General features: G+C 42.9%; 1 long non-coding RNA gene across 2 annotated transcripts in view; it reads left to right on the forward strand.

Moving 5' to 3' along the window:
* LOC141985890 (uncharacterized) overlaps positions 1-10,229 on the forward strand; it is a 225,898-nt gene extending 215,669 nt beyond the window's left edge. For both annotated transcript variants that reach the window (XR_012639052.1, XR_012639051.1), the window contains one exon: positions 10,018-10,229. This is a non-coding gene — a long non-coding RNA (uncharacterized LOC141985890). The remainder of the gene's footprint in view (positions 1-10,017) is intronic.
* The last annotated feature ends 554 nt before the right edge of the window (positions 10,230-10,783 follow it).

A 10,783-nucleotide genomic window follows, 5' to 3' on the forward strand; every position in this document is an offset into this window, starting at 1 on the left:
GTAGGAACACTTAAGGTACGAGAGAATCATAGCAAGAGATAATAAGGACTAAGCAATTCTACAGCATTTAATACCTTTTTCTGTTGTTCACAAGAAAAATTTCATATTTGGCAGGCTACATGTGTTGATTCAGGACTGAAAAATCTGGACTTCTTCCAATCTCTGAAAGATCTGAAAGTTCAGACAAGATACTTCCATTTATGTATACAGGGGCTATTGCCAAGGGTTTGGTCCCTTTTCTTTTTTGCTGTCATCAGATTAATTGCCTTTGAGCCCGGGCTCTGCTGGAGGACTTTGGAAGCTGCTGCGAACGCTTCAGTACTTTAGACAATACACTGTTTCATATATCTGCCCAGCGTGTGAAGTGAATGCAGTGCTCTGTTTTACATCACCTTGTCACCTGCTACCCCGGCTATCCATCCCCCTGGACACTTACGGTACCCCATTAACCCCATATGATAAATGTAAAACTGGGAATTATATTAGAATGCGGAATCATTTATAATTATATTTCTGTGTATATATGGTTTGATAAGGTATTTGAAGGGAAAAAAGTCTCTAGCTCTTTTGTCTTATTGAGCTCATCTGGAGGTTGGTACAGATAAGCCAGAGCGAACTCCTTTTTTGCTTGATAGAACTCTGTCAGTGAAAGCTGATTCCTGAGAGGAGAGTGATGACAGGCTCCAGGAGTACAGCCAGCAATCCGTCTGCAGCTGAGTGGCAGCATGGGAGGAGCAGACAGAAGGTTAACTGCTGGGGACAAACAATACAAAAAATGCTGTAAATACAACATGGTTTTAGTAGAGACTGCCAATGAGTCAATAATGTTAAAGAGATCTGGAATGATGATTCCTGAAGGCTTGGTAGCCATTGAAATTGGGGAAAGAGGGAAAAGAGAAATTGTCCGTCAGTTGGAAGCCATGGGAAGGAAGGAAGGAAAAAAGGAAGGAAGACAATTATTGCTAGAAGATCAACATAAAGGCTCTGGCTACAATTACTGCCCTATATGCGTTATGCCCAGTGATGAGCTGCCAAAATCTTAACAACGGGTTCCCTCCTCACCTCACGAGGGGGTCGTTGCCCACCCCGCCCCATCCAACCCCCCCCGCGTTCCTTGACGCCCCCTCCCGGACCCCTGCCCCATCCACCCCCCTCCCCTGTCCCCTGACTGCCCCCAGAACCGGGCAGGAGGGTCTCATGGGCCACTGTAGTGGGTGCCCACCCCACCCCTAAGAGCCAGAGGCACCTGCTGGGGGGCGAGGTGGGAGTCCTGGTGGTGCTTACCTGGGGCATCTCCCAGGAAGCATCTGGCAAGTCCCTCTGACTCCTAGAAGCGGGGGAGTGTAGCTAGGGCGGGGAGCAGGGGGAGCGATTGCTCCCCCACTGATCACATCAAAAATGGCGCCTTAGGTGCCAACTCCCTGGGTACTCTGGGGCTGGAGCACCCATGGGGAAAATTTGGTGGGTGCAGAGCACTCACAGGCAGCTCCCCACGCCCGGCCCCAGCTCACCTCCGTTCCGCCTCTTCCCCTGAACACACCGCCCCGCTCTGCTTCTCCGCGCCCTCTCCCCCCGGCTTCCCGCGAATGAGCTGTTCGGCAGGAAGCCGGGGAGTGCAGAGAAGCAGGCCGCGGCTTTGCACTCAGGCCGAGGGTGGCGGAGGTGAGCTGGGGCGGGGAGCGGTTCCCCTGCGCGCCCCCCACGGGTTACCTGTTGCGGCGCAGGCAGCCCTCCTCACGCCCCCCCCGCCCCAGCTCACCTCCGCCTCCCTGGGCCTGAACGGGAAGCAGCTGCTTACTTCTCAGCCTGCCCCGGCTTCCAGCGTGAACAGCTGATTTGCGGGAAGCCTAGGGGGCAGAGAAGCAGAGCGGGGCAGCGCGTTCAGGGGAGGAGGCGGAGGCGGAGTGGAGGTGAGCTGGGGCTGGGGGTGGGGTGGGGAGCTGCTGGTGGGTGCTCTGCACCCACCAAATTTTCCCCTTGGGAGCTCCAGGGCTAGAGCACCCGTGGAATCAGCGCCTAAGGTGCCACTTTTGGCCGGTTAAATTTAGAAGCCCTTTTAGAACCGGTTGTCCCTCGCAGAACAACCGGTTCTAAAAGGGCTTCTAAATTTAACAACTGGCTCCAGCTCACCACTGGTTATGCCTACATTACAGGCTAGGGCTTGACAAGAGCTAGCACAAGTAATGTAGCATTGGCAGTGCAGCATTGTTTAGCTGGGCTGAGTACAAACCTGCCTGAACCCTATGGGTATGTATTTGGCATGACTAACCCATGCAACCACTGTCTGGGCTGCTGCAGCTCGATGAGAGCTAGTGTGAATAAGTATACATGAAATGGGACCCAAGCCTCTAGCTCATACTGTAGGTGTAGCCACAGCAGTTCATGAAGAGTTTGGCTTTTGAGTATAGGTTAGGTATAAAATTGTTTATCTTTAGTGCAGACGCCTTAATTGCCTTTGGAACTTATTTTAGCTTTATGTTACAATCTTTCTCTGACTTCCCATAAACTATAGCGTTATGCACCTAAAGTTCCACTCCCTCGCGGCCTTGCATAATTTCATTCATTTCCCTTTTGAAGATTTTTGGGGCACATTGGATGCCAAACAAGAGGCATTAAAGGCAATTGCCTTCCAAGTGGCCTTAAAAGTATCTCAGCTTTGTATCCAAAATTATTCCACTGGCACCAAGAAACTAATAATCACTCACAAAATTTTGTACATGTTTGCTTGCAGAAAACAATCCATTTCTGAGCATGCTAAAAGCTCCTTGGGTAGGAATCATCTTCCCTCCCCCCAGGGTTGGTACATCTCCTTGCACAGTGGAGTCCTGCTTCATGACTAGGGTTCCTAGGCACGACAATAATATAAAAAATAAAAATAAATGGGTGCCTATGCAATTTTGAAGGCATGTATTTAGAGACCATTAGTAAAATTTTGCCCTTAACCCTCTTACTGGAACTGTCTCTGAATCTCTCTTGGGCTCATGAATTCCCCCTTCCCCACATAATGGAAAAAGCCTTAAAATAGAGTGCATCAACAACAACTATTTGAAATATGGCTGAAACAGCTAGTGCTTAAGAAGATTTTCCTTTTAAAAAGTGAACAGAAAAAATCAATACCACGTTACTCTCATCACAAAAAATAGTGTCATCTGTCTGGCTGGGACACAGTTCCATCCCAGATTGTTTTATGTGTTTGGTGATACTCCAATCTGTGTAGCGTGTCAGATTTTTCTCCCCATGCTATTTAAGGTTTGTAGCTCAGCAAGTCTGCAACTGATATATTTCCCGTTTATTCTTGTTCTGTCTCACAGTTCAACAATATTTAAACCCCAAACAAACAATATCATTAACTTAGTCACGGCTGCTTCAGTGCAAATCTCTCCAAAAAACAATCACTAAAGCTTGACTGCAGCAATCATGCTCCTCTCAAGTCCATTCAAAATGCTGCTGCTAAGATAATCATCTTGGTTTGTTGCTTTGATCACATCACCCCCCTCTTTGAGTGTCTCCACTAGATCCCCCTTCACCTCCACATCAACTACAAGCTTCTTATTGTTACCTTTTAAGGTTCTTCATAACTTGGCTCCACCCTCCCTACCTGATATAGTAACCTATTGTGACATCAACCCCTGCTTTCATTCTGCTAATGTTCTTAACCTTTACCTCTCTCTGTTCAGCTTCTCTCTTAAATACCTCCAGCAATTTCTCCCACACTGTCCCTTATCCTGGTTTGTGCCCTTAGGTCTAGCTCCTCAAAGTTATTTAGATCCCTAACCCCTGGGAGATAGGTACCTAACTTCCCTTGAGGATCTGGGCCTTAGTCACTACTGTCATATATAATATATTCTTTACTGCTGCTGCTGCTAAAATTCAAGGAAGGCACCAATTAAACCAAATCCACACTGACCTTAGCTCAGGTATCTCTCTATATAACACACTTATAGCCTAATTATTTCAAAGGTGTTGAGCCCCAGCAGCTCCCACTTGCTTCATTGAGACTTGTGGGTACTCAGCACCTCTGAAAATCAGACCATTTGGGACTTCACAACAAAGTTCCCTCCTAATATACAATCCTAACTCACATATCCAATTTCTCATAGCATCTTCAAACACCAAACCGTTACTATGACGTCATTAGATGAAGATATGTTACAGTAAGCACTCTCTCCCTGACACGCACACTCTGTGTGGGCAAAAGAGACTCAGTTAAAGGGAAAACAGAGAGAACAACAAGAATGAGAAGACAACAGAGAGAAAGTGCGAGATGAAAGAAAAAGACAAATTATTTGGAAGCACTGCAGATTTAACAAGCATGTTAATGCTATTTTAGCAGCACAGAACCCATCCAATTTAGTCTTCTGCTATCTGATTTTGAATTAACCGTGAGCCAGGAGTTCTGCTTTACAGTTGTGTGAGAGAACCTCCACCCACCACCCAAATGAAAAGCATATAGAATAGCAAGTGGTCTCTGGCTTCACTGTGGCTGACCCTCTTCATGATTTCTATCATCATCATTATCATCAATCATCATCAGCATCAATCAGTGCAGATATAGCCTTCCCCTAGGACAGTGGTGCTTTCAGAGTCACGGCTAGGTTAGTCCTCAGCGAAGTTTTAGAGAAACACAACACAGTGCCACCTCAGGTTAGAATTTTACACATTCAGTAAATAAAGCTCAGAACACTATTCATATGAACTTCAACATCTAGAAGTCAGCCTTCAACAACGTGTTATAAGAAAAGGAGCTGAATCCTTGCAATGGGAGAAAATAATAGCACCCCAGAACTCATATTGGTGTCAGAGGCAAAAAGGATACTTCTCTGTCCCACTTTCTTAGCCAGTTACCTGACCAGAGAGCAACTTTGGCCTGCTTTGTTTTAAAAATTCAAATAACTGCACCCTTTTCCATCTCTGTTTAAGGAGAGAAATATGAAGAAACAATACAGAACTCAGATTTAGAGAGGCCAAAAAGAGAGGAAGAGAGATAAGAGAAAGTAAGAGCCCTCAAAGTGAAACAAGCCATTAAAAAGCTTATGCTTAAAGTTTTTACACAACGTTTAACCTTGCAAACTAGCTTCTTTCAATGACAGCATTTTCTGCTTTCAAAACTGTCAAACGAGACAGCCTTCAAAATAAAGGAAGCAGAAGGTAAACTGGGCTGTGAATCAGGGAAAAAAGCCTCAACCTCAACACTCTACTTCTATTTCATGCTTTAATCCAAAACATTACTCAGTCTCTCTACACAGCAGTCACCCCTTCCATACAGGGACTGTTTGAAATACTAGAGGCAGAAGAGAGGCCCTCCTAATCCTCTTTATTGTCCTTGGCCTTCAAAGACACACTGTCATCAGGATTCTGCTGCAACACTCACATTACTCCTGGGGCAGCCTGGCAGACTCAGAAGAAGCTTCCAAAGTTCCACCTGTAGATATCCTTCATGTCACGGCAACCCCAAGCTGGAATGCTACAGTGTCTTGACCACACCCAAGTTCTGAGGCCCATAACAGTTGGGGGAGGTAGACAGCCACAGTGGATGGACCGCAGTGGGGAGCCTTTCTGAAAGAACTGACCCCTGAGCAGCACCTGAGCACTTCTGGTGAGGAGGTTACTTAGACTGTGGTGGTCTGGGCACTGACTCTGCCATCTGCCCTCCCTCAGATATCTGAGCATCAGCCCCACTAACTTATGGCCTGAAGGTTTATCTTTAATACATTTTTTCCTCCTACAAGACTGGAGGATTTTGAACATTAGATTCAAAATTGAAGATTAGATTAGAGTCTGACTCTCTAGGCATGGGCACTACACTGCAAAGGGTGTTTCATACAACACTTTCTGGTTTACATCCTCCATATGCAGTACACCACAGAGCCCCTTCCCTGTCCTCTAATGTACTATCTAGTATGCAATGACAGCCAAACTTTCTCTATCCCAAAAGTGGAGCCAGCAACTATAATGCTGTACTTCACAACATTCATACTCAGTACAACCCCCATTCTGTAACTCACTGTATATGTGTACATCACTGTACCCCTGCACAGTGAATTGCAAGATCTGGGTGTACGAGATGACCAACACAGCATTCTCCATCAAGAGTTAAAATATATAATTTTGTGTTGCCCTAAGAAAGCTCACTGAGGTCAGACAGAGCACTGAGCAGTGATCATTAATAAACCACTTTGAAGTTTGTCTTTGTGATCAAAGAGATCTTGTCCAGTGTGTAGTAGCTTGTTTCCTTTCCATTTCAGCTTTAAATTTAGTTTCCAGAGAGAGGAGAGAATAAGTCCTGACAATAACAATGATGAATCTTTAATAGGAACTCATTAAAATCGATGTTCAATTTTTTTTTTCAACAAGTCCACATGAAATTTGATTTTTTTTAGACCAAAAATGTACTTAAAAGCTTTTTAGCTATTTGTAACAAAACACCCTTAATTCCTTTTATAATAGCTGAAGCTCTATCAGCAGGTTTAAAAAAAAAATCTAATAGTGGCTTTGATCTTCAGATATCAGCTAGAGGGTACTCCACACTTGGATTTAAAGTAATATACTGTAGAAAGCTACTGCCCAGTGAAAAATTTTCAATTACTTTAAGAGCTAGCCTTCACCATGCTTTTACTTTTACAGACATTTCTCCTTTTTTTTTGAAATTTCAACTTCCATAATACCAAAGTGCTTTAAGCAATTATTTATTATGGCATTACCTCATACTCATTCTCTTTTCAACACATATAGAAAAGTTGCATTTGTTTCATGAAACCAGGCAGCATGCTCCAGTTCAACTTATCCCTTCCCCACTTCTCAGATAGAAGCCTGTGATATCCTGTCCCAAGAGGCAGCAATTTCCTTTTCTCCTTTGATGAGCTGCAGTGTCCCCTTGCCTATAGTTCTGCAACAAGAATTAAATCAAAAGAAAACTGTAACTCTAGGGTGTTTGTTTATTGCCATAACTTCTGGCCGGAAAAATGCAAACTTAAAACCCAAATTTTCAATACCTTGCACATGTTTCAATGCACCTGACTTGTATACGTACTGCATCCAATGTGCGTGGAAGATAGAGGTGCGAGTGTGTATAGGTATGCAGAATTCCTGATTTGTGTGTGTACATCAGGTGTTGTTGCACACCTGGAAGTTGGATGTGCACATACACGCATTTGCCCTATTGCATAGAGCTGGTGGGGAGTTTTCCATCATATGACTCTCTGATGGGAAATGCCCTTTTCTGAAAATAGAAATTTTCTATTGAATTTATTTATTTTCAAAAATAGAAAAGATATTCAATCAGGGCTATAGAAATGATGGCTCCCCAGCTGCCTGCCTGGAAGGTTCTTGTTAATTTAATTTTCTCCCTGAATTCCAAAAGTGAAATTAGTAAGAGCTCCCCAGGCAATCAACTGTCAAGCCAAAAAATTCTGTTTTAGTTCTCCCAAAACAGAATTTTTCTGGAAATCCATTCAAGCAAATTTTTTTTTGCATTTTTGACTTTTTCCCCCACAAATCCAGAAAACGTTTCACAGAAAGGGATTTCCATTTCCCTGCCAGATCTACTGTTGAATGTATAGCATTGAAAATCTGGGCCCAAATGTTGAAAACCATTTTTAAAGATTTTTTTTTTAAAACAGTGATAGATATAGTTGTTTTTAAAGTGAGGGACTTATGTAACTGATTAAAAAAAGGTAAAGTACAGAAAGGCATTCTGAAAGCTTCATCGGATGTGACCACTTATTTGATTCATTCTCTGTAAAATACACACTAAAGATGATTGTAGTGTGGTGACTCACTCATTACTGAGGAGATATGATCCTGCTCTGTAGTGTAAATTTGCAGCTTGGGGTTCATTTAGGTCTCTGATTGCTCTTGTAGTTTCAGGTAGCACTGGTGACCAAAAGCATCTTTTCCAACTTCATTTAAGATACTTGTAACCATTTCTTCGAGATGTGAACATGCCCCAGTTATTCATGCCTTGATGACCTCTGGATTATGTTGTTGCAAATGTGCTCTACATGGGGTTACCCTTGAAGATCATTTGGAAGACACAGATGGTGCAGATGCAACTTTCCATCTGCTTTCTGTCCTAAGCCCAAATATCGTTAAAGAAATATTTTCATACTGGGAGATGTGAAATGGGCTGTAAAGCTCATACATTTTTCACCAGGGAGCGGAAGAAGTTAGATAACTTATTGCTGCTTTATAGGGATATTATAAAATCCTTGAAGGTGTCAATACTCAGCTTCTCAGTAAATATAAGGAAACATATAACACATGTAGACTGCATCCAATAAGTCCTCCCCTCAGGCCATTAAGGTATTTTCTGCAAGGGGCTCCTCAAATCCTTGGACTGAGGAGAACAAGGATTTGTACAGTGAGATTTACAAAGCGGCCATATAAGATTTGCAGTTCCTTCACCTAGATCTACAGAACTGACATTCTCCTCAAATGATGCATTCTTTGGTTTTTCACTCAATTTCAACTAAACAAGTAAATAAAATTTCCAGAAGTAAGTAAATAAAATAAATTTCCATTTCTCCCAGGAGGGATTTATATTGCGTTGTGTTTGATATTTCTTTCCTCCTTTAGACATGGCTCTTACGCTTTCTACTTCCCACAAGTAATATCTGGACTAGGGGATGCCCAGCATATAAGAAAGAAAAAAATTAGTTTCCTAATCTCTATTATAATTATTTGGATTACAGTAGCACTGAGACACCCCTACCAAGATCAGGACCTAGTCCCATTGTGCTCAGACTGTTTCAAATACACTATGAAAGACAATCTCTGCTGCAAAAAGCTTACAATTAATGCTTATCAAATAAATTATATTTCAATTCAATGGCCATAGTAAAAAAATAAAATAGGTTAGTTTGGAACCAAAACTGATTTTTTTCCCTAGGGGTTTTTTTTTTTTTTAATGAAAAAAAAATATCCCAAAACCCCAGGAAAAAAATGTTGGATTAAGTGACATGTTTTGAATGTTGACTCAAATACGACATTTCAAAATGAACTGTTAAGTTGAAATGACATTTTCTAAACAAAATGCTGTGTCAAATCAACATTTCATTTAGAAAATGTCATTTCAAAGGGACGGTTTGTTTCAAAAATTGTTTTGAAAAAATGTTAAAACAGTTCATTTTGGCAGTTCTGAAATGTTTGTTTTCTGTTTTGTTTTGGATGAAGCTATTTGCCAAGTCTGACCCACATTTGTGAATAGTTTTGGTACTCAAAAATACATTTTCTGGCAAATTTACTGCTTGCTGAAAAAAATTCACTCATCTCTACTTACAGTCTAACTCGATAAGACAGACAAAGGGTGGTGGAAAGAAAATACTATCATCTTCATTTTACAGATCAGGAATTGAGGCACAGAGAGATCAAGTGTCTTATCCAAGGTCCCACAGGAAGCATGGGGCAGAGCCAGTTGTTGTGTAGTGCTTAAAGCAGGGGTGGCCAACCTGCGCCTGAGAAGGAGCCAGAATTTACCAATGTGCATTGCCAAAGAGCCACAGTGACACATCAGCAGCCCCCTATCAGCCCCTCCCTGCCCCCAGTGTCTCCCACCCACCAGCAGCACCGTCGATCAGTACCTAACCTGCCATCCCTGTGCCTCTTGCCTGCCACGATCAGCTGTTTTGTGGTATGCAGGAGGCTCAGGAGGGCGGGGAGGAGGAGCAAGGGTGCAGCAGATTCAGGAAAAGGGACAGGGGCCTTAGGGAAAGGAGTGGAGTGGGGCCGGGCCTGGGGCAGAGCCAGGGGTTGAGCAGTGAGCACCCTGTCGCACATTGGAAAGTTGGCGCCTGTAGCTCCAGCCCCGGAGTTGGCGCCTATGCAAGGAGCTGCATATTAACCTCTGAAGAGCTGCATGTGGCTCTGGAGCCACAGGTTGGCCACCCCTTGTTTAAAGCATAAGAATGTCCACTAGCCTGGAGAGAACCTCTCTGTTTCTCAGAATGGTTCCTGATACAATCAACGTTGTTGATGTGAATGCTGTAATCTCCAGTAATTTGATAAATATTTTTTTACTAGTTTCAGCTTTGGAAGTCATTTCCTGGAGCAACAGTTCAGGGCTGCGGCAGTTTAGCAAATGGAGTCTGAACTTAAGTGGAAGGAAAAGGAAAAAAACACTAACCAAAACAAGTGAGGCAAGTCCGAAAGAACTTCAGATGTGGTGGATTGAGGTCTGGCCTATGAGCAATGTTGAGTCCAGTGGATGTCCTCCATTATGGGAAAGAAAATGTACAGGAAATGAATTTTTTTCTCTCTTCCCAGGCTCTATTGGAGGCCACGGACCTTCCACACCCTCCACCTCATTTTTATTCTCTCCCTTCCTTGATGGGGGGAGGGGGGAAGAAACTAATGGGAAACCCTTAATCTGATTTTTACCTGTGTAATCTGATAACTGTGGTTGATGCATGAAACCTTCCTCTGTGTTCTTTCTGTGTAACTTAAATACGCATCTAGTGGTATGTGCTATATTTATTTTATTTCTTTAGAGTTAAATAACTGTAAAATGCCCCTACATAAAACTCTAGACACCAAAATAAGCAGAACTATAATCACAATTATTATATGATCCTGTAATAAAAAAATCCTATATATTTAATCTGTTTATTGGTTTTTATACATAAAAGTGAGATAGAAAGGGGTTGAAGATATATACTATAGATCTTGCAGAGTTACACAGGATGCTCTACTATGTAAAGCCCTGGCTCTACAATAAACTCCTTGCGAGCGGATCACAGAGCCTCTGCAGAGCCCCATTGATTTAGAGAACCAAATGGTCTGTTTGCGC

This window comes from Natator depressus, chromosome 4, assembly GCF_965152275.1.
Source record: "Natator depressus isolate rNatDep1 chromosome 4, rNatDep2.hap1, whole genome shotgun sequence".
Classification (NCBI taxonomy): Eukaryota; Metazoa; Chordata; order Testudines; family Cheloniidae; genus Natator; species Natator depressus.